Genomic DNA, 25,031 nt, shown 5'->3' with positions numbered 1-25,031 from the left:
ATATTTGCTCCTTGAATTTCATTACATAGCATGTACACAACCATGTCAGCTCCTTTTACGCACTTAATTTGTTGATTTGTTTGCTAGTTCATTCAGGATATTTGATGGCTATGTAAAGGCGGTTCTGCCTGTGATTTTGTGTGGATTGGCACCCTGAAACAAACATATGAGAAACTATATTGCTGTTTTTTAGTGTTTACTTACAGTGGTATTCTTGTTGTGAAACACACACACACACAAACACACACACACAGTAATTCTATACAGCTTTCGACTGTAGCAACGTCCAATAAATCTTTGAAGACTCCTCTTGTATATTCTCTCTGTAACTCCCCAACCAGTGATATTTGTCAGAAGACATTAGACACCAGAGCACGTAAATTCCTATTAATCTTACAAATTCAGAAAACCTCTATTGTATTATGATCGCCAAGATGTTCAGTGTAAATCAATATCAACAAGATTTAAACCTTTGTAATCCACACACACTAAATAACCCTTGTGTTTGTGTCAATACGTGACATAACACCAAAATAATAACATTTACCCATGTAAGTAGGCTACAGGCTCAGTAGAGCAAACAAGTGGAGTGACTACACATCATGTACTGTATTAAGTACAGTGTTACTGTTTTATTACTCTGAGTAAAAGTATCATTTCCAAGTTGTTTTTCCTGCTCAAGGATTAAAGGCTCTTGGTAATTCCGATTTCCTGTATTCTCCTTTGAGGCCTGTTTGCTGAAACGAGCTCGAGGGCTTCAAGTTCTACTTTTGGAAAAGTTCCTTATCCACCTCAATTCCTGGATGACCAACCGCCTGTTGATAAGACTGACATTCCCAAAGGTTACTCTGTGCCTCTGAGCCTGAAAATTAAAATTACTATGATCTCCTTCTTTCAGCTGCTCCCTTTAGGGTACTCCATAGTGGATCATCTGCCTCTAATCCTAACTCTAGTATTCAAACCCTCTACATGAGCTCTCTCACTACATGCACAAAGCTTCTCTGTGGTCTCTCTTTGGCGCCTGCCTGGCAGCTCCATATTCCACATCAAAAAGGATAAAGGTCCAGTACATCCACTGTCCCTCCAGTGCACACGCCCAAGTATGTCAGATTTGCCTCACTAACCAAACTACTCAACCTTAGTTGTCCATTTGATATACTCATTTCTAAACCTGCCCTTCCTAATTACTTCTAACAAGGAAGGTAAAACGGTAAAATAATGACACTATAATATAGTGTACACTAACAATATGTAAAAACATACAAAGAGATATGACTTTTCACAATTTTTTCTTATGAAAATGGACTTTCATGTCTTTGTGGTGAAGTTAGAAGCAGTAAGTGACTAATTTAGCTCAAAGGCTGGAAGGAGCCTAAAACAGTTGCCAACTGGCCTCAGCTAATTGCTCAGCAAATAATCTGCTGGTTTTAGTTTTCTTGTTAGCATACAGAATTCAAAGCGGTATCAATCTCCCCATCAAACCTCATACCCTTATAGCCACATTGTACCCATGAGAATATGGGATAACACACGCCTTCACAAGCTCAGATGATTTCAACCAGGTTTGTTGAGCATGACACTGAGCTCACTGTACTCAGATGGCCTCCACAGTCACCACATTTCAATTCAAGAGCACCTTTGGGACGTGGTGAAATGAGAGAGTTCCATCACAAATGTGCAGCTGACTAATCTGCAGTAACTAGGTGACGCTGTTGAAGCTCATGAAGAGTTAAAGGCAGCCCAACCCAGTAGTTGGGCTGCAAATGCATGTTCTTACTCACTTCTTCTGCTCATTGAGCTGGGAACCCGAATGGTGTTAACACCGAAAGGGCACGTTTGAACCCAAACCATGACCTATTCGTCTTGTGGTGGCTACACCTAACCAGTAGAGCTGGGCGATATAAGATTTTTTCATATCACGATATGTTTTTTTCCATTTCAGGCGATAACGATATATATCACGATATAAGCCAAATAACGATATTTGTAAGATTTAAATGTGCCGTTGCTCACAAGTAAAATGTGAAATAATCAGCAGCTTGTTTTTATTTAAATATTTATTTCCCATAATAAGTTCAACAGGGTAGATGTACTTAAGGAACATGAGACTTTTTCAGATAAATAAAGGCAAATATTGCAAACTACACAAAAGGCAGCCGCTAAAGCGTTTAAGTTTAAAAATAGAACAAACGAAACAGACTAAATTGTCAATTCCACTTAGAAACAAAATATTAATTCTAAAAATAAATCTTAGTTTGTTTTACAGAAGAACAGACAAAATTGACTAACTTTTGTCAATATCAAATAAACTGAGAACTAAAAGGAAATTCTCAATCTCTCCTTGTTGTATAGCTTAGCTTTTCAAACAGTTTTAACAGTTACTTTAGTCTGACAAAAGCCGAATGACGAATTAGCGCTTCCAGTCAGAGACTGAGGCTACGTCCACACGTACACGGGTATTTTTGAAAACGGAGACTTTCCGTTTTCGTTTTAAAAAATAATCCCATCCACACATAAAGGGAGAAATGAAGGAAAACGCTGCTATGAACATGCCAAAGCAGCAGGTGGAGCTAGATTCCTAACCGTGCAGAAATGTTGGCCAATCAGAAGTCTAGAAGCCTCGGTGGGAAAAAGTAAACAAAGCTGGGGCATAGAAGCAGAACCGAGTCGTATGTGTGGAGGGACAGTAACTGTGTGTATATGTAAGCATTTAAACACTGCGGAGAGTAGAATTAACAGTAACAGTATTGTAGAAATTCATTTCACCGAAACAATAACGTGGCGCACAGTGTGACGTCAAAAAATGCGCACACCTTTGACGCTGCGTTTTCTCCGTTTTTCTAGTCCACACGTAAATGCAAAAACGGAGTTTTCAAAAATCTTCGTTTTCAGTGACCAAAAACGCAGTTTACGTGTGGACGAAAGGTGCAAACTCATAGAAAAATCTGCGTTTTCAAAAATACCCGGGTACGTGTGGACGTAGCGCATGCACCAGTTTATTGTTGTCACGGTCCCCGTGTCTCTCTGGTTGGCCCACGCTGGCTACAGGTTTTGTTGTTGTTAGTTTTAGTTTTTTGTCTCTCCTCCTCCTCTCTGCCTGGGTGGAGCTCATTACGGGCTCTCACTCTTGGCCCACGCACCCCTGTGGATGGTGTCCACCTGCGGCTGATCTGGCTGATTTCCCCAGCTGCTATTTAAGGCAGTGGCACAGAGCAGCTCACCGCTGGAACGTCGAACCACCTGAGTTCGTGCTCGCGGCATATTCAAAGAAGAATCGCTTACACGTGTTTTATGTTGTGGAACTAACCTTGACCTTCTGTCTGTAGATTCTGGACCGAATCACCGGACCTGTCCAAGTGGGGCAGTGTGTGGAGTGTTGGAGCGAGTGCGGCTGAAGAGGAGTGCGTGTGTGCGGAGGAGCGGTGGCGGTGACTGAGTGGAAGAGGAAGCGTGTGTGTGGATCCCCCCCCCCTTCTCTCCCTGGAGCCCTGGACCCCCTCCCAACTCTATTTACAATAGGGATCACCTTAGTGCAAAATATATGTACAGTGAGTTGGGAGGGGGTCCAATCCCCTTTTTGTTTCCTTGAAAGAACTGTCTGCGCGTGGGTCCGTTCAGTAGCCATGACAGAACGTTCCAGCCATCTTCCAAGCGTTGGTTAACGACGTGCTCCGTGATTTCCTAGATCGGTTCGTTTTCGTCTATCTGGACGACATCCTGATTTTCTCTAAGACTGAAACCGAACATGTAACCCATGTGAAACAGGTCCTGCAGCGGCTGCTGGAGAACAGACTCTTTGTAAAGGGGGAGAAATGTGAATTCCACGTTCAAACAGTGGCGTTCCTGGGTTACATAATTGACCAGGGTAACCTCAAACCGGATCCGGCCAAGATCAAAGCTGTTGTGGAATGGCCGGAACCAACTGATCGCCGTCAGCTTCAGCAGTTCCTCGGCTTTGCGAACTTTTATCGCCGGTTCATTAGGGACTTCAGTAAAATCGCTCTGCCTTTGACCCGCTTAACCTCTCCTAAGTTCTCTTTTCAGTGGGATCAGGCGGCCCAAAAGGCCTTCGCACAGCTCAAGGACCGATTCACCACTGCACCCATCCTGGCCCAGCCCGACTTGCGACTCCAGTTCATTGTGGAGGTGGATGCCGCCGACTCGGGGGTCGGCGCCGTGCTCTCGCAGCAGCGGGAGGGTAAGCTACGGCCCTGTGCCTTCTTCTCTCGCCGTCTCTCCCCAGCTGAACGCAACTATGATGTGGGAGACCGGGAGCTCTTGGCTATAAAACTGGCCTTGGAGGAATGGAGGCACTGGTTGGAGGGCACAGCTCTGCCATTCATTGTATGGACAGACCACAAAAACCTGGCTTACCTGCAAACAGCAAAACGTCTCAACGCCCGACAGGCTAGGTGGTCTCTTTTTTTCACCCGTTTTAACTTTTCAATCTCCTACAGACCGGGCTCGCGGAATGTGAAGCCGGACGCCCTATCACGTCAGTTCTCGGTGTCTGAGGAGAGGCGGGACCCTGAACCTATCCTGCCAGCGGCTTGTGCCATCGGTGCCATAACATGGGAAATCGAGTCGGCCATTCGTGAGGCTCAGCGGGCCGAACCAGACCCTGGAGGAGGACCAGCGGGGCGGCTCTTTGTTCCATCGGCCACTCGGTCTCAGGTACTGCATTGGGCTCACACTGCCCGCTTCACATGTCACCCAGGAGTAGACAGAATGATCACCTTCCTTCAGCGCTACTTCTGGTGGCCCACATTATCACGAGACGTTCGGGAGTACGTCTCTGCCTGTTCAACCTGCGCCTGCAACAAGCTGGGACATCAACCTCCGGCCGGCTTGCTGCTACCTTTACCCACACCGTCTCGGCCGTGGTCCCATATCGCGGTGGATTTTGTTACCGGCCTCCCACAGTCAGCAGGTAACACCACTATAATGACTATTGTTGACCGCTTTTCAAAGGCTGCGCATTTTGTTGCACTCCCCAAGCTCCCGACGGCCCTGGAGACGGCTCGGCATCTCACGCATCATGTGTTCCGCCTCCATGGCATCCCGGAGGACGTGGTCTCGGATCGTGGGCCGCAATTCACCTCTCGTGTGTGGAAGGAGTTCTGCTCGGCGCTAGGAGCCAAGGTCAGTCTCTCCTCTGGTTACCACCCACAGAGCAACGGACAAACTGAGCGCACTAACCAGGAGCTGGAGACTGCTCTGCGCTGCATAGTTGCTTCCAACCAAACCATCTGGAGCGACCAACTGCCCTGGGTGGAATATGCCCACAACAGCCTGACGTCTTCAGCTACAGGGCAATCTCCGTTTGAGGCCTCCCTGGGGTATCAGCCTCCTCTGTTCCCTGCTCTGGAAGGTGAGCACTTTGTCCCTTCGGTCCAGTTTCACCTTCGTAGGTGTCGCCGGGTTTGGAGGGCCACCCGTGCGGCCTTGCTGCGCATGAAAGAACGCTACAAACGTCTGGCTGACCGGCGCCGCACTCACGCTCCTGAGTACACCATCGGTCAAAAGGTTTGGTTGTCCACACGCTTCGTTCCTGTTCATGCCGAATCGAAGAAGCTCACCTCAACCTTCATCGGGCCTTTTGAAATTGCTGCTTTGATAAACCCTGTTTCTGTTCGCCTTAAGTTGCCGCGCAACATGAAGATACACAATGTCTTCCATGTGTCTCAGATTAAGCCGTGTCTCTCCAGTCCATTGTGCCCTCCTTCCAGGCCCCCTCCGCCCGCTCGGGTCATTGGTGGCCTCCCTGCCTACACGATCTCCCGCATCATGGACTCTCGCCGTCGCGGGAGGGGTCTTCACTATCTGGTGGACTGGGAGGGTTATGGCCTTGAGGAACGTTGCTGGGTTCCCCGCTCCGCTGTGTTGGATCCCGGGATGGTTGCCGACTTTCATCGCCTTCATCCGGATAAGCCTGGTGGGTCGCCGGGAGGCTCCCGTTGAGGGGGGGGGGGTACTGTCACGGTCCCCGTGTCTCTCTGGTTGGCCCACGCTGGCTACAGGTTTTGTTGTTGTTAGTTTTAGTTTTTTGTCTCTCCTCCTCCTCTCTGCCTGGGTGGAGCTCATTACGGGCTCTCACTCTTGGCCCACGCACCCCTGTGGATGGTATCCACCTGCGGCTGATCTGGCTGATTTCCCCAGCTGCTATTTAAGGCAGTGGCACAGAGCAGCTCACCGCTGGAACGTCGAACCACCTGAGTTCGTGCTCGCGGCATATTCAAAGAAGAATCGCTTACACGTGTTTTATGTTGTGGAACTAACCTTGACCTTCTGTCTGTAGATTCTGGACCGAATCACCGGACCTGTCCAAGTGGGGCAGTGTGTGGAGTGTTGGAGCGAGTGCGGCTGAAGAGGAGTGCGTGTGTGCAGAGGAGCGGTGGCGGTGACTGAGTGGAAGAGGAAGCGTGTGTGTGGATCCCCCCCCCCTTCTCTCCCTGGAGCCCTGGACCCCCTCCCAACTCACTGTACATATATTTTGCACTAAGGTGATCCCTATTGTAAATAAATCCCCTTTTTGTTTCCTTGAAAGAACTGTCTGCGTGTGGGTCCGTTCAGTAGCCATGACAATTGTATTTCCAGACTTGCTTTCAGCACAATTTACAGTGCACGCTACTCTGTTTTTTGTCAGACTTGAAATGGCCGAAATACCTTCACACTACGGAACTTCTATGGCTCTTCCGTTCGACAATCTCTCCGGCATTGGAACCATCATCTGTTTTCTCTTCGGTAACCTTTGGTCACGCTCGGTTGATTTCTCTAGTCGGCACACTCATTTCCTCCATTACCCGGGCGGTACGGTCGCTGGCTGCTTCCCAAACAAATACACATGTGCGGCTTGGCAGTTGTACTGTACATAACAAGTCACGTGACGTGACGCTGCGGCTGTAATTGGTTCGGCTCTGCGCTACTTAATTTGGATTGGCTGTTCTTTTTTTTCTTTTTTTTTCTTTTTTTTTTAAGAGGACAAGAGCGGCGAGGTCTATCGCGATAGTTTAATTTTTCTATCGAGAAAAAGTTATATCGCGATACATATCGTTATCGTTCTATTGCCCAGCTCTACTAACCAGTGAATGAAAACTGAATTTAAAAGTGAAAATGTCAGATAAAACTAATTAAAAACAGAGGATGGTTCCACTTGATAGCTGAACCTTAGATAATCTACAACACTGTTATGTTTAAATAGTGCTTGTAGAGCATTACATTACATTGTATTTTATTGGCGAGACAATACTTTTACTTTAAACCGTAATTGGGAATACAGTCTAGCTGCATGGGAACGTAATTTTTAGGAGACAGGCTGGTATTAAATCTTCCCATTGATTACCTGCATTTTCTGTGGGTGTATGTGGTGTATGACGGATTGCGAGAGGGAGCCAAGCGGTATATGTTAATGGGGCCTTTTGTCAGCATAGCAGACTCCTCATCCATCAGACGTTATTATCCCAAAAAAACACAGCCATGCACTTGCACAAACACTCCTCCACAGACACAAGTCTTGGAAGCACGCAAAGCACACAAATGCATTACACAAAGCAGGGAAGCAGAGAGAGACTAAAGCCCCATATCTGGGAGGATGGAGTGTGTTTATATCAGACAAACACCTTTGACGGGGCAGGATGATGAGGATTATTATGACCGGTCTGGGCTCCGACAGGCAGTACTGATGACACAGACTGAGTCAATGTTTTCTTAAGAGTAGAGCAGGCTGGTCCTCACATACTTTTCCTACATTTGTTGGTGTCAAAATGATGCCTCACTGCTCTTGAATATGCCTGAGTGGAGATGAATGTGTGTTATTTACCAATGGCCAAGATGTGATGCAAGTAAAAGTCCATGCAAGCTGAGCGCTCATGTAGACACCTTGCTGGAAACTGAGGGAAGAGGCCAAGTGGTGTTAGCTTCAAGTGGTTATATCAACACGGGGCTGAAGCTGGAATATAAAATAGTCCAGAGGGTGTTGGATTTTTGTCAGAATTGGGTGAAATGTAGAACTTTATTCTTCATTATCAGGACAGGAGCAGAGATAAGTAATGAGTTAAACGAAGGAATCGGAATCAAAGCTCAATCTTGGAGTACAATATGCACAATGAGACTAGCATCTAAAAATCCTTAATCTAACACACGATCATGAATCAGGGTCGAAATGTGATTGTAAATAACTCACGGCAGACCCGTCCACACATTAAGGCTTTTCAGCATATACTTTATTCACTCGGTTGCTGTTTCAACACTACTTGGCTTTAGCTTTGCGGCTCCCAGCCACACACACCAACAACAACCCAATCTCAGGACCCAGTACAGATTTTAAAGCCGGCTAGGCGTGATTGTGGATGCCATGCAGGTGAGTCCGCATCCCCAGCAGTGGAATTGCAGACCATGCCGGGGAAGGGTGACGCGTAGATTATTCGAACCTAAGGCTGTGTAAGCAAGACTCTCACAGCCACGCTAGGCTACAGAGATAGCTTTTACTTCTAGTCATGTGATGAAGAAAGTTTTTTAACCCTTTCATGCATGAATTATGCCAACCTTAATCAGGATTTTTCTCTTACATCTTTTTATTCATCTTTAGGCATGAAAAAAAGATTTTTGAACTTCTTTTTTAAACATGTACTTTTCAAAGACTTTTTTACACGTCCGCTCAGGTGGACAACAACACCTTTGGAGTGGGTGGCAGGGTATGGGGTGACACATCAGTGTCCAATGTAGTGGTTTATGTGCAAATATACCATTGACACTATCACAAATACAAGAAAACAGCCTTTGAATAGCTGTCCACTGTAGTGAACACTATGCGTGAAAGGCTTAAAGACTAATAAACTAGTTAAAAAACTAAGTACACCTCATCATTCAGTAGCTCATAGAACCACTTCAGCAGCAAAAACAGCATAAATATTGAAGCTTTATCAGTGTTCCGCATCGTTGTGCAAGAATTTTGGCCCACTGTTCTTTACAAAGTTGCTCCAGTTCATTAAGATTAGTGGGCATTCATTTATTCATTTGACTAGGCCATTGCAGCATTTATATTTCAGCCATTCTGTTCCATTAGATTTGCTAGCTACTTGAGATCATAGTGCTGTTACATGACTCAATTTCAGCTGTCAGACAAATGGACTCACATTTGACTCTAGAATACTTTGGTATACAGAGAAGTTCATGGCTGACTCAATGACTGCAGGGCGCCCAGTTCATTTGGCTGATAAAAAAGCCCAAATCATCACTCCTCCAGCACCGTGCTGACAGTTGGTAGAGGCGTTTGTGCTGCGTTTATGCTTTGTTTTCCCTAAACAGGAAGTTGTGCATTTGGGCTAAACATCTTCAGTTTGGTCTCATCTGTGCAGAGGACATTGTTGGATATATAAGTCTTGTGGTTTGATTGATGCAGATTTGCAAATTTTATCCATGCTGCCATGTTCTTTGTAGAGAGAAGAGGCTTCCTCTCGGAAATAACTCCAAACAAGCCATACCTGTTCAGTCTTTTTCTAATTGTAACATCACGAAATGTAACATTTAACATGGTAAATGAGTCTAGATGTACCATTACCTTAACCTGAATATTCCAGACCAGACAAATGGCAAAACATCTGCTTTTATAGAAGTAACCACACGTGTCGATGACCAGTTAATCAGCTGCTTTTGATTACCGGTACCTGGCTGCTACTTTTAATTCCTATGGAAATAGTGAGGGTGTATTTAGTGTTTCACAGGAATGTGCAAGACAGCTTTCCTGTTATTTTTTTTCTTCACATGACTGTAAATGCTAACATCACAGTGACATTGTTAAGATGTTGATGTGTGACTATAACAGCCCCCTGGAAATTTGCCTGTGGTGTGATTTTAATGGAAAATGACATGGTGCACCTGAGCTGCAACTATCCTTCATCTCTCCCTCTGCAGTTCTTTCTGCTGCTTGCCACCAGCTATATCTAGTCAGTGTTCACTACCTGAAACAGTTCATGTGCCTTCTGGCCCAGGAAACAGAGAGAACTGGTGCTTGTCTCCCATTGAATCTCTATTGTGCATCAATGAAATTTGACAGTATAATTAGTGGAGCAAAAGAAGACTAATTGACAGCGTGATCATCTTACCTGCTGCGGGTCATGTCACTGCATAGTACTTCATCAGTGCTAATGATACAGTGCGTGTGTGCACGTGTGAGTGTGGCTCGTTTTGTGTTACATACAGAGCTTAAATACTACAAACTTAAACATTAGCCTTAGATATATATATACTGTGGGTGTAGAAAAAGCACAAGACTATACATGTCAATGAAAAAGCAACAATTTTGCTGCGTGAGCACAAAACACAATGATATTACAGAATCTGACATGAAATGATCTGAAGTTAAGGACAATGTTGTTTACTGCAAAAGTGCTCAGCTACAATACCGGATTATCTCAAAATTCCCCCCAGGCTATTTTTAGAAGCAAGAACAACTGACCTTGTAAAATTAGGATTATAACATGAGACAAACCTCCCCTCTAGTGTGAAAGTCAAATGCAGAAAGGCTCCATTCTCATTCCCAACAAGCTTGGCTAAAACCTGACTGGAAAGATTGGATACACTAATTAGTTAGAAGTAATTACCAGGCCATTTATTTCCAAAACCAGGACAAATACACACTGTTACCTGTCGAGTTAATACTTACTGAGTGTATTGTGGATAGCTCCAACAAGCCGCATAAAGGGGACAACATCTTGAGAGACTCTTGCTACTTTAGACCAGAGACAACAGACTACTTTTTATACTGCCCGTTTTTCAAAAGGACATGGATTTACTCCTTATTTTCTTAAAATGCAACTTAACAAACTCAATTTTAAGCCTGTGAATGTTTACCTTTTGGAAAACTGTTTTAAGGGTGACAGGTAGATTACTAGAACAGAGTTTTGGACCAGTGAGGCCAGTGCCCGAGTAATCACTGCTACCTCATAACCAGTGGGCTAGGTAGGACTTGAAAAGCACCATATCTGTAATGCAACAACCCAACTGCTGTTTAAACCATTTGTTTATGAGGGACAGCCAATTAGAAGAAAGTTGGCTTAAAGTAAAGGTGGCCTTACAAGAAGAGAAGCTAAAACTTTGTGGAAAAAATACAAATATTGATCTGGAAATAAGCAAAAATTCTTTAAGAATTCTAAATGTACTCATGTGAAGTAAGAGATGAGATGTTGAGGGTTCACATTATACTGTATGGAAGCATATTAACAATGCATTCTTCAAAACCAGTACAAAACCACCATAAAATGTCTGAATTTTGAAGGGCTGTAGAAGTTCTAGTTAACTTTAAAATGAGTCTATTAGGCTGTATTCCACAGTACCTGTCACAGCTGCTGCCATTTTAGGCCTATAATTCAAATCTTACAATAAGTGGGAACGTAGGCCCGTGTGTGTCAAAATAAGAGGACAATTTGAGCTATAATTCAAATCAAGCAAATAGCAAGTTAGGTAAAAGCTCTCTATTCCAACACTTGAGCCTAGCTATGACAATTTTAGTTAAAAGCCCCACTTGGAACTTTCACTTGGATGAAAGAACAGATGGGAAGTGTACCACTCTGTCATTTTGTAATTTTAAATAATGATCAACTCTCGTTGTACAATGTGACCTGATATTTTCAGATGCTTTAAAGGATGCATTTTGGCTATTTGGGTCTAAAAAACAACAGGTAATGTCATAAATCCACTGCTCTCTAACCATCTAATCTCTCTGACTGACTGGACTGCTGCATTAAGAAAGAACAGAGGACGACTGAGAGAAGCAACATGATACACAAACAGCGAGAGAAAACATGAAAGAGATACACAGAGAGGCAGAAAATGAAGGGTGTAATATAATGCAATACAAAGATCTGAAGAGGAAAGACAGAAGATGATGGACACAGGCAGAGAAAGAGGAGAGAGCTCTGTTAAATCCAATGAGAGGGGCTTAAAAGAGCGAATGCCAAGCAATGAAAATCCCATCATTTTATCCACCCAATAAACACATTCTAAACCCTGTCCATATAATCCATCTATTTCCATGCGTTCCATATTATCTGTTATCTGTGCTGACCACAATGCCGGTCCTCTTGTAGACAGAGCAGTTAGATAATAGAGCCACCCATAAAGGAAAGCAAAGGCCTTTTTCACTCTTGGAAACCATCAAACAATAGTGCAGCTTGTGTCAGCGCTGATTTAGATTCAAAAGCTGAAGCCACACTGTGGTTATTAATTTACTCAGGGCCATTTTACAGACATTACTTAAAAAACAAACAAAAACAAAGTGAAAGGCTTTTATAATAAAAACAAAGGGGATGGCTTTTACAAACGTAGATTACTTTTGCATAAATTTCAATCGACATTAATCATGGGTTGTCATCCGTGAGATTCATAGTTACCTTTAACTGCTTTGTTTAAATCTTGTGCAATTTGATTTACAATCTCCACAGCTATGATGCAGCACTTTTGCAAAGCTTATGGTCATTGAAAGAAAGTGAGAATTTGCATCAAAATGTGTCAAAGTTTTCCCTTAATCATCAAGAGAAGAAAAGAGCGGACTTGCTTTGTTATTCCCGAAAACCTCATCGATATTCATTCTCTTTATTCGTATGGCCATCAGTCACTGCTACTTGACTGTGCTTTACACATATTGATGTATTTTTGGCAGTGATGTGTACTTTTTCTGTCAAAACCTCCCCCCACACTGATACTAATATTAACCGATGGCGCGATATGGCAGGGCAGCTGTGGCTACAACTGTAGCTTGCCTCCACCAGTGTGTGAATGTGAGAGTGAATGAATAGTGGAATTGTAACGCGCTTTGAGGGCCCCGAAAAGCACTATATAAATGCAATCCATTATTATTATTATTATTATTATTAATTTGTGCCACAAAATGAGGTAAAAATCATTTCAAACATTTCAGAATGGTGTAAGCGATCAAATGAAGGAGAATAAATCAGTAAAGAGACTTGATGTATATACGGCATTCACTGAAACGTGTGGACTCAGCAGTCACTTTAATGTGATGGCAAGTAAAGCTATTCTGGATTACTATGTTGGACCTGGCTATCGTGGTTGAGTATGGTGTTTAGATTTCTATATTTCACCCAGTCACACATAAGGTAGCTTTTGCAAAATCTCAGCAATCAAAAAAAAATAAAAGTGACTGAATACTAAAACTACTACAGCCAATTTGTTTATGCTGTATATGTGTAAAAGAAAAAAAAATGAGAGGTGATATATCAAATTTTTAAATCACCAAATATCTGTATTCATCTTAAAAATTCTGTATTGGTGGGGCTCTAAATACACCAATTAACTCTGGCAAAAATTACAAATTTAATCTACATACAAATTCACATTCATAAGAACTAATTATATTCAGAGTCCAACCAGAACCTCATAGTTATATTTCTCGAAATATAGTGGTGTATATAGGAATATAACATGAACACAACCAGTTGGCAACAAATCGAGTCAAGTTTCCTAATGCAAACAACCACTGACTTTTCCTAGTTGCAAAGAGGTTGCCATCCTATTTTTACTGCAATGTAAATGATCCAAAAAGCAGCTTTTCTAGATGCTATAAAGCCAACAATTTTAAAGTTAATACAAAATTATATTTTCAAGTGAACATATTGCATCTATATGACAAAAGAATGGTTTAGGGTATATATGTTTTAAACTGATTTTATATAGTAAATGGCAACAATGGCTGACAATACATCAGCAAAAATATTTATGGTAAGTTACTCCATAATGGAAATGATAAATGATGATAAAACGGGCCATCAAAGCTACACCAAGCTGCCTGGGATTGTAGAGCTGTGTGATCATTCTCTATGGAGTCGTAACTACAGCTTTGAAGATACAGTCTGCAATCCAGATAAAACTTTATGTAATCAGTAGCTTTTAATTAAATGTTAAAAAAGAAACCCATTTTGAAGTAAATTATTTATAGTGACTTCTGACTATTAAATCCTGTTCTTGTCCATTTGTCACTTTTGGGGATTAGATGAATTAGCTCACTATGAGTCTGTACAGTTGACATGCTTTATGTACTGTACTTTAAATAACCATGACCTTCTGTATTGACCCAACATCAAACAACCCATAATTCATCAACCAACTGTTTTACTGGTGACTCTTCATTTTAGGCTATTTTACAATAAGACATTTGCAATAAGCCAGATAAGCCAAATACTACTTATGAAGAAACTGGGTATGACTGGAGGATAACAGCAGGAGCCATGAGACATGAAAAACATCTGTAAACTGTTTTCCTTGTGATAACAGCATTCTGTTTCTGCTGTAGGACCTTGGGTTTAACTTACCCTTTTCAAGAATACATAGCCAGCACTGCAAAATAACAAGTTAGAAAACTCTGAGTGACTCTTTTCACATTTCCACGTTCTTTCCATAATGTCATTTTATACATTTATTATAGGCATATTGACTGTGGCCACTTTGGTCCAATCCACTCTATTACTGAAGCTATTAGGTGAAATTTGATTAGAAAGATAGCAGGAGCTTTCAGTGGTACAGGTCACTGATGGAATTAAATATAGCTGATAGTCTCAGTGGAGCTGCACCGTGATAATGCTTGTTTTTTTAAGATAATGCAAAGAATAAGAACATCCTTTTTATAAGGAGTAAAACAATCCAACAGAAAGGGGGAGGTCGGTCAATGTGCAAGGCTTTTGTAAGTGTTAATCTGAGTATCACATGTTATGTTTGATACATAAACATGTGATACTTTGTTTCAACAGAATACATTAAATAGCATTTCATCATATTGAGATTTGTTAAGAAAATTAACAGATAAGCACACAGAGCCATGCTGAATTCAGCGATGGATCTTCTTGAACTGAACTTTTAGCATAAATTTCCAGTTACCCTTGGTGGCATTCAGGCAGCCCATCAGCCAGCCAGGGGAAAAGACCAAGCACATCCCAGAATGGCTATTGTAGCCCTTTAATTACAGTCTGAGCTCAAAGATGGAGGACCCCAGTGTGCTTTGTAACTACGTGCTTTATCTTGCCCAGTCACATGAGTTTGACTTAATTACGCATTATGCTGGAACAATAGCTAACTGTTGCTGCTTTGTCCAGGTACTATCTAACTTGGCTGTATCTCATATCTCAAGAGAGGAGAGAAATGAACGGGTTGAAAATGTCAACAGCCTTGGGATAATGCTGAACACTGTGACTTATACAGAGGCTATGTACTGCATAATGCGGGCCAGGATCAGGTAATGAGATGACAGGGAATTCTTCAACCCAGGGTCTCAGCATCTCTGCAAGTCAGAGACCATCCTGTTGGGGGTGATTTAAGCAAGGCAGTTAATCCAAATCCTAACCTTTGACGACTTTGGAGAAGCACAAGGAGTCGATCGCAGTGATAGACCTACTAGGCGATAAACTTACCTGTATGTGGAGCTCTCTTTGGCGTTAAATAAGCTCCAATCTTATTAGCTGCAAAACGAAGCTAATGAGGAGGTGCAAAAAAAAACTGCAGTTCCTCTAATGGCCACTTGAGGCTGGCTCCATAAGCAGGTCAATCCCCTCAAGACTCCAGTGTTAAAATGTCCAACTTCACAGCACGAACATGTACAGTCTGGTCTCAAAACTTTTTTTTAAACACAACTCACCCATTTAAACCACAATAAGGATAGCATTGTGTATGATTAGGGGCACAGTCACAACATCTGATTGTACAAAAACACATCTGTTCATTTTTAGCAAGTAAGTATGTTTTATTCTAAGGCTTGGCAAGCTCTATCACATTTAATATCACAGATATCTAAGAATAAACCTATCCCAAGAACCTAGCTCATCAGTGCTAATCTTAGATTACAATTCCCAAGGTCTGTCCTCTCATTCAAATATGGCCTAAATTGCTAAGTTTTGTGCTTCAAACTGATAGTCCACAAGCTCATTAGAGCTCCTGTCTTGGGGCACTTTCAATCTTCCAGGTAAGTAAATCCCAAAAGGTTGATTCTGTTCATCTGGACGTAGTTTTCAGTGGGAGAAACGTTTCATCACACATCCAAGTGACTTCTTCAGTCTCATTAAAGTTCCTCTTTAATGTAAAGTTGATAGTTTTTCAGTGGTTTGAAGTTATCTAAGCTTGTGGTTTATCTTTCTGTGCCACAGGTGTACTCCATCTAGTTGTTGGGACATCACAAACAGAAATAACACAGTCTATTGGACATTACCCAGCTGGCCAGAAACATGATCTTAATAGTGAACAGATTTGCCACCTACAGAACGGGTACGTAAATTGTTTGCCAACCAGGTTCACCATATTAAGTTAAATGTGTTTATAGCTTGCTTTCTCGGCCCACAAGAGAACACATATTTAAACAGGAGGTTTTTGTCCTCCCAAGTTAACCAAACTTGATCAAGATGAGAAAAGTGCTCACTTTTGTAATGGTCACTTGTTGTTGCCAAATCTATTTCCTCATTTACGCCTGAGGATATTAGAGGTCTGGTGATTTCATCCTTAAACAAAAAGGAAACACGTACGATGTGAGGTGTCTGTGTGTGTTAGCACTTAGGTCACAAAGTCGGATTTCTTGGCTCTCTGTCAGAGCATGCGCGTTCTTACGCAGAAGAAGAAGGAGAAAAAAATCAACTTTTTGCAGTTGCAAACAAAATAACGCTGCTTTCCGGCAGTGCTACACCAGATTGCAATCGGCAAGGAAAATAACACCAACAGGAAGCAGGGCTCTACGTCTGGCTAAGAGCGATAATATTTTTTAGTGAAATTCTGCTCTTTTTTTAAATGAAAAAAGCACAGCGTGAGATGCCAAACTGGAGCTAGGACAGTGAAGGTGACGGGAGATATCGTCTTGTCTGGTTCTGATGTACAGGAATTCAGGCAAGGTAGAGCAGAGCTTCATTTTCCTCCCTTCTGCCATCAAGAAAGGAACACGGGAGCCTTTGAAGCGAGTGATTAAAGCACAGCAGGATGAGGAGCAGCTCGCCATTTCTGTTACCCCGTCCACATGCTCCAAACAAATGGTCGGAGAGGGGGGAGGAGGAGGAGGGAGGGAGAAGCAGAAGTCTCCTGTGACCCACTAAATTGGTCAGATTGACTCTCTAGTCTGCCAGTATGGGAGACGGCCATTTTGACTTGGGGCCAAAAGTTAAATGAGAGGCGAGGAGGAAGACATGTTGGTTCTCTGTGTGAGACCAGCCAGTCTTTCCAGAGCACTCTGTGAAATGCCCACAGACAGATAACATCACTACAAGTATCTATATGTATATGTGTGTGTATTGCTCTTGGCAGATAGCTAATACGCCCGCTAAAACTCTCCAACTATTCTGATCATTTGGGATTTCTCGCAAACAGACGTAGATTGAAATGTTTCTCGACAAACACGATGTCACAAATGCCTGGCTGTGATACATCTCTCTTCTAGTGCTGTAGGGGCATTTGAACCTTCCTTCGAGCAGAATAAAAGTCCTTTACATGACTATAAAGAGCCTGAGAGAGCAGCTCTTCAGTCGCAATCAGTCATCTGTTTCTGCCGAGCACCAAGCAAGCTTCTCCGGATATCAAGGGCCGAAATATTGAGCCTGTCAAGAGCTATAAATAAGTACGGCTGTCAACAGACAAAACCTCCCTATGGGATAGCTGTTCAGAGGCCATTTATAAAAAAAGACTGCAGAGCCTTTCTCTCTGCAGGAATTGAGGTTTTGTCTTATAATGGACTGAGTACTTCAACTTTGTTACAAATCATTCACGTAACCCGTGCTGGCATGCTCTCTCATCTGCTGGTTATAGAAGCAAAAAGAGGATACTTTAAGGGAAAATGCTTCCCAAGCTGCTGCACTGAAGCACGACGTTTTATTTCCATCATTTCCACAGGGAATTTGTGTCCCTGATGCTGCTGTCCAGACAAGTTCTCTTCGAAAACCGATATATAACACAACCCTGCTGTCAAAACACTGTGTTTAGCCCGAGTGTTGGAGCTCTATCCGCAGTGCTGTACTGTGTTTTTCTCTCTTTCCAGATTGACAAGGCAAAGCTGTGGCCATCTACTCTCAAGCTAGCAAGGTGTCAGATCAATTTTGCTGGCTCTGGATTTGGCCTGTTGCACACACACACACACACACACACACACACACACACACACACACACACACACACACACACACACACACACACACACACACACACACACACACACGCTACTGTATATCAGACACCGTGTGCCAGGTCTCCTTATCAGGATCGATCAAGTTCAGCCAAGCCACTTTAATGGATGGCAGGCCTCCAAAGCTAAATTAAGGAAAACATCAGTTTGTAGCCAAAATGCCCAGCAATGGGCTCCACGTCTCAGTGTACTGCTGCAGCTCACTCCCCTGTGTGTCAGGCTTTGAAACTATCATGACTCCATTTAAGACATTAAGTTAATTAGGTTTTGCTGTCAGCAGATCATCCCACAGAAGGGTGTAGGAGTGTTTAAGCATGTGTTTGTTACACTGTTGTTGTTGTTTTTTTTTTTTTAATGTATACATACAAAATGTATGTATGTATGTATGTATATATTGGTGTGAAGGATCACAAAGTTAATGAAATTAAATAAGTAAAATAAAGTGTAATGCTTTTTAACTAAGTGAAAATGGCTCTGGCTTTATAGCTGGATGCCAAATTCCATTAAAGCTGCTTCTCTCAATGACTTTTGCAGTCTAAGTAGTGCTAACATCTACTTAGGATTTCTGAAAGCTTTTACAAATGTATGTGATCCTATACAATCTCACTACTTCAACAAGTAGGACCAAACCAACAAACGCTTATTAATAGAAAATGTGATATTTTGTTTAAAGGGGCCATCGAGCCCCACCCTCAACAGAGCAATTAAAGTCACATTGCCCAGCCTCGCCCCCCTTAGTTCCTCCTTACCACCTTCATGCCCTGTCTCCACAGTCTGATGTGTGATGTGTGGAGGGTCCGGGCTGCGAGGATTATGGCAGTGGTGACTTTTCCCAGGAGAAGCTGGGACCCTGTTTACTAGAAGGTTTTAAAATTTCTGTACTTTTAGGTGACAGAAGGAGACATGTGGCCTGGTCAAAACACAGAGATCTGCACTCTAAAAGATCTTTAAATATAGTAAACATACCTTGTGTGCCACAGACTGCTCCCAAACATGAGGGGACAAGTAATACCTCTAAAACACTTAAGTTGGCTTTATTAAACGTTAGATCTTTAGCTGGGAAAACATTTTTAATTAATGATTTAATCACTGAGCACAGCCTTGATTTTATGTTTTTAACTGAAACTTGGTTGGACCAAAATAACAGTGGAGCTGTTCTCATCGAGACGACCCCTCCTAACTACAGTTTTATCAGTGAGGCCAGGGTGAGCAGGAGAGGAGGAGGGGTTGCTGTCTTATTTAATGAATCATTTCAATGTAAGCAACTATCTCCTGGAAGTTTTCAGTCTTTTGAATATGTGGCTTTACAGCTGAAGGCCCCATCCAAAGTTGTGTTTCTTAATGTTTACAGGCCTCCCAAATACTGCACAGACGTTTTTAATGACCTCAGTGAACTGCTGTCTGTGATCTGTGTTGATTTCGACTATGTAATTATTGTTGGGGATTTTAACATCCATGTGGACAACCCTCAGAACAAAGGGACTAAAGACCTGAGTAACACTCTGGGCAACTTTGGGCTGACTCAGAGGGTGAAGAGGGCAGGAGGGTGAAGAGTCCGGACTAAGACCACCTGGTACCGGAACAGCTCCTTCCCCACAGCTGTCAGACTCCTGAACTCTGCCTCCTGACATCTGACCCACGTTAACACATGGACTGAACATACACACACCCACAATGGACAACCGTACCCTCAAACACACAATAATAACATGGACTGAACCACCACTCACAACCACCAGCACTTTATATAGCCTCTGTAGGAATTATATCTCACTTATCTTAACTGCACTACTGTATAGCTCTGTGTAAATAATCATTCTGTACATTCGATAATTTTTAACCCTACAACTGTTTACAACTTACATAGTTCCCATTTCTGTATAGCTGTATATCTCAGATTTCTGTATAGTTTTTCATATTTATATCCTGTTCATATCCTGTACATAGCTTGTACTCACTACAGCCTGTACATACTTATAGTTATAGAATATTCACAACATACTTCATACCGTGTACATTATAACATACCATAATAGACCCATTTCTGTAATATACTCACATATCTATATTATTGCTAATATATATTGTAATATATCTATATCACTAAAGCACTTCTGGATGGATGCAAACTGCATTTCGTTGCCCTGTACCTGTGCATGTGCAATGACAATAAAGTTGAATTCTATTCTATTCTAATTCTAACTTCACATCTGAGCAGACAAGTATCACATGTGGAGTTCCCCAAGGTTCCATCTTGGGACCCTTTCTGTTTAACATTTACATGCTCCCACTGGCACAGATTATAAAGAAAAACAAAATAAACTATCATAGCTATGCAGATGACACACAAATATATATCACAATGTCACCAGGAGACCGAGGCCCTGTACAGGCTCTTGGTAAATGCATCGAGGAAATTAATGACTGGTTAATGACTCCACAGAAAAACGATTACAGGTCACCAGAGAACTTCAATCTATACACCTAAAAACCACAAACCAGGCGAGAAATTTGGGTGTAGTGATGGATGCAGACCTAAACTTAGAAAAACACATTAAGACAATAAAAAAATCAGCTTACTATCACCTCAAGAATATATCAAGGATAAAAGATCTGATGTCTCAACAGGACCTGGAAAAACTAGTCCATGCATTCGTCTTTAGTAGGCTTGACTACTGTAACAGCATCTTTACAGGTCTACCTAAAAAAATCAGTCAGACAACTACAGCTCATTCAGAACTCCGCTGCTCGAGTCCTCACTAAGACCAAAAAAGTGGACCACATCAGTCCAGCTCTGAGGTCTTTACACTGGCTGCCTGTCCGTCAGAGGATAGACTTTAAAGTTCTGATGCTGGTCTATAAAGCTCTGAATGGTTTAGGACCAAAATACATCAGTGACCTCCTGACCCAGTATGAACCTTCCAGATCCCTCAGGTCATCTGGATCCGGTCTTTTATCAGTTCCCAGAGTCAGAACCAGACACAGAGAAGCTGCATTCAGCTTTTATGCTCCTTATATCTGGAACAAACTCCCAGAAAGCCTCAGATCAGCTGAAACACTCAGTTTATTTAAATCCAGGTTGAAGCCTCACCTGTTCTCAGCTGCATTTGAATAAAGCACCAAATCCACACTTTTAAGCTTAAATTTCAAAACTTACATTTAACTACAGATTTTATCTACTGTTCTGATTTTATCTGTTTTGATTTCATATACTGTTTTGTTTGTTTGTTTGTTTGTTAATTAGTTAGTTTGTTTGTTTGCTTGTTTTAATCAATTTTAAATCATGCTTTTTATTTGTTTTTGTTTCTAATGTCTCTGTAAAGCACTTTGAATCACCTTGTTGTTGAATTGTGCTATACAAATAAACTTGCCTTGCCTTGCCTACTTTTTCCTATTCTCTATCAAAGATATAGAGTTAAAACTGTGGATGTTTATGTTAAACGCAGACATAATTTCACATATTGTGCTCAATATGTATGCAAGTAATCACTTTGGGCTAAGAGCTCGGGCTTCAAACTGCTCTAAATGGGCAATCTAGGCATTTTTTGTCTTTCCACTCTTGGCTCTGTATGACGTCAGTGAAAGAGGATATGCCTAATAAGGTCACTTTAGCTTCATGAACTGTGAGGAAGCTCCTCCCACCCTCCTGCTGTACAAAACAGCCGATCAGAAAAAGGCAGGACTTTTTTGTTTCGTATATCATGCAAAGCTACTTTAAAAGTGTTGCAAATTTGGAAATGAGTATAATAGGTTTCATCAATTTCTGTGGGCATTTCCATATACAGCATTAACTATGTGTGTATGGTTGAACTGTGGCCTTTCACTAAGCAACACCTTTTGAGGCTAGCAAAACTGGTAAGATTTTACATAAGTCATAGCAGCTGTGTGCACATGCTTAGAAACCTCAGGCTTCTGAAAACAAAAACAAAAAAATCAATAACACTGCAATCCAGAAAGGACCAGGAGTAGACTGGAGGGAAAGCTCCTTTTAATTTTATAAGCAACGTTTAGCAATTACAAATCTTACTCAGGCAAACACCCATGGGACGGAAACAAGGATATAAACCTTGACTCAATAGGTCTCCAAACAAGCATTGAAAGAAATCAAACACTCATTTCATCTAAGTAATAATGGGGGGTGATGGGCTCTCCAATTTTCTGCTCCTCTTACAATCCCAACATTCTATGCTAGTGTTTGTACCTTTTCTTCCTGAAGCACATAGATACACAAATACTGACGACAGTGTCTGCTAGAAACGGAGGTGCTGTGTTTATGATGCATCAATGCTTTTTCAGCATTAAGTACACTCAGTTTCTGAGCAGAAAGTAATTCCTGTTGGGACGCTGCAACAACTGCTTTTTAGATGCCAAGTCAATGCAAAAATCTTGAAAACATGACATGTTTCTCTGTTGTACACCTAAAGTACCAAAACAACCCAAAAGTACTGGGATATTTTGCATTACATGATAAGGGATGTGATAAACAGCCAAAATTTAGAATGCAAAGAATTTCAGAAAAATTCTGAATGAAAGGAGAAAAAAACCTGAAACACCTGCTGGAGATTTCTTCCACTGAAAGGGAGTTTTTGCTTTCCACTGTTACCAAGGTGAGTAGGGTGTAAAACCATACAACACACTTATGACTTTCAATTCCTTTACCAACGCTACTTTATGATACGCTACTCTAAACCTTGTGATTGTATTGTATTTGATTTGGGAGAAATGCCCCCTGACTGTGTGGTGACTGGGCAATCTGAGTAAAGCGGAAAGAAATTTTATGATTTGTTTAACTGTAGGCAATTTGAACAAAAAGAAAGTTACAAACCAGGTCACTACAATGCACTCACCAAAATGAGCTTAATTAACACTTCTCTGATAGAACGCTAAGTGTGATTAGCCTTTATTAAGCCATAAACAAAGACCACATTTTGCAGACTGTGCGACTGACTTACAGGCACATAATGCAACTGCAAGCAGTATTGATGTAATGCATTATTAAATATATAAAAAATAACATCAAAGGGAAAAGAAAGTCTATAAAAATCAATATTTTTAAAAAAAGATATTACCAGTTTTGCATTACTTTTTTCACTCTGTACAGATACTGTTTTTAAGTTTGGACATTTCAAAACCGCCTGCTTTCAAGTCAGCATGAATATGTATTTGGGTGTTTGAGGGCATATTTGTGTGTCTGTGTGCAAACCTTCCAGTGTGCGTGTATTTGTGGACTAAGAAGGTTTTCATTGGAGCTTAACTGTGACAGTCTTGTCTCCATTCTGCTGGCAGATCAATACTATAGTCGCAGATGACTGTGCTGTTACTGGGAGCCAGTTAGCACACACACACACCCCCTCAGCCACAGGCGTGTGTGACAGACAGAGCCTGTCTGTGATGGTGGAGGATATTAGTCTTATTACGAGTGTCTGGGTCTCTGAGTGACTCATGCTAACTCTGTGTGTTTGCAAGGCGGCAGGTTAAAAGGGCTTAACATGAGAATATACTCTCCACCACCACCACCCACCTCCAGCATGTTTAGCCTCCTGGCTCATCTTGTTATTCTCCCCCCCCCCCGTTTCCTCGTTCCCCCTCCTCTACTACTTTGCATCCAAGCTGCCCCCCCCCACCCTTGTCCTCTTTTTCTGTCTTTACCTTTAAAGCTCCTGTTTTGCTTCAGGAAGCCAGACTCCATTTTCAAGTTTGTGACTGATTCTTCTAGTTCCTGTGCTTATTTGAATAGCCAAGGTGATAATTATGCCTCCCTAAATGACAAACAACAAAAAGTTCAAATACCATGTCCCACTACAGTTAGTAAACTCCACGACCACTTTTTAAAATAGATTTTTCATTTTAATAAGACTAAATGTTTTAGATAAGAGAAAAGTGACAGAAAATGTGTTGTTAGCTTGATTTTACTTATGAGGAAATCACATTGAAATGAACATCTCTGTTACATGACAGACAGGGCCAAAGCAGCACCTGTCCAAAGCAGCACATTAACATTCAACAAACACAACATAAATCAATTAAGTAAATTAATATAAATATAAAGTGGTCTTAAAATGGAACCCTGTGGGATGCCTTAAATTAGCTCATAAAAATCAGCCTTATCTAAGACGAATCTACAGGATAAAAAAATAGTTTAAAGACATGGACACAGTAACAACACAAAATGAATATCAACTATTTGAACTATTTGATCTGATGATTTAAAATTTGGTCAAATTGCACAGCACTGGGGTGTTTAGCAGAGTTGCCTCACAGCAAGAATATCCTAAGTTTCCTCCATCTGGTCCGGGCCAGAGGTTAGGTTAATTGATGATTTTAAACTACCCATGTGAATGTGAGTGCGAATGGTAGGCTGTCTCGTCATCTTAGCCCTGCGACAGACTGGCGACCTGTTCAGGGTGAGCTATGACAGCTGGGATAGACTTCTATCCTAGGATCATGAATCGGATAAGCAACAGGATTTAAAATGAAAATACATTACACTCCAATATGGCATGATTTATGAACACTTTGCAGTTGTAACAGATGCCTCTGAAAAACTAAGTACGCCCTTACTGGTTACACAAGAATCAAGAAGTAGCAGCCAGGTGATGTTACTCAAATAACCTTAATTAATTCATCAGTAAGTGTGACCATCTCTATAAATGCCTTTTATAGAAGTTTAGGCACTTGTGTGTTAACACAATGTCCCAAAATTCCCAGGAGTGGATGTCCTCATAGATTCAGAGGAATTGCAAAAAAACAAGTATATCTCGGGTATGTCTCAATCTACAGGTGTTATTTACATTGTTAAAGGTTAAAGTTCATGAAAGCACAATTTTAAAGAAAACTGAACGAGTGTGTCATGTTTGGACAAGAACAAACACTT

General features: G+C 41.8%; 1 protein-coding gene across 4 annotated transcripts in view; it reads right to left on the bottom strand.

Annotated features, from left to right (window-relative positions):
- ctnnd2b (catenin (cadherin-associated protein), delta 2b) overlaps positions 1 to 25,031 on the bottom strand; it is a 191,990-nt gene that overhangs the window by 111,332 nt on the left and 55,627 nt on the right. The gene's annotated exons all lie outside the window — the stretch shown is intronic.

Source organism: Aulonocara stuartgranti (genome assembly GCF_965226115.1).
Source record: "Aulonocara stuartgranti genome assembly, chromosome: 18".
NCBI classification, from domain to species: Eukaryota; Metazoa; Chordata; class Actinopteri; order Cichliformes; family Cichlidae; genus Aulonocara; species Aulonocara stuartgranti.
Note: the sequence above shows the minus strand (reverse complement) of the source record. Positions and strands in the feature narration are given on the sequence as shown.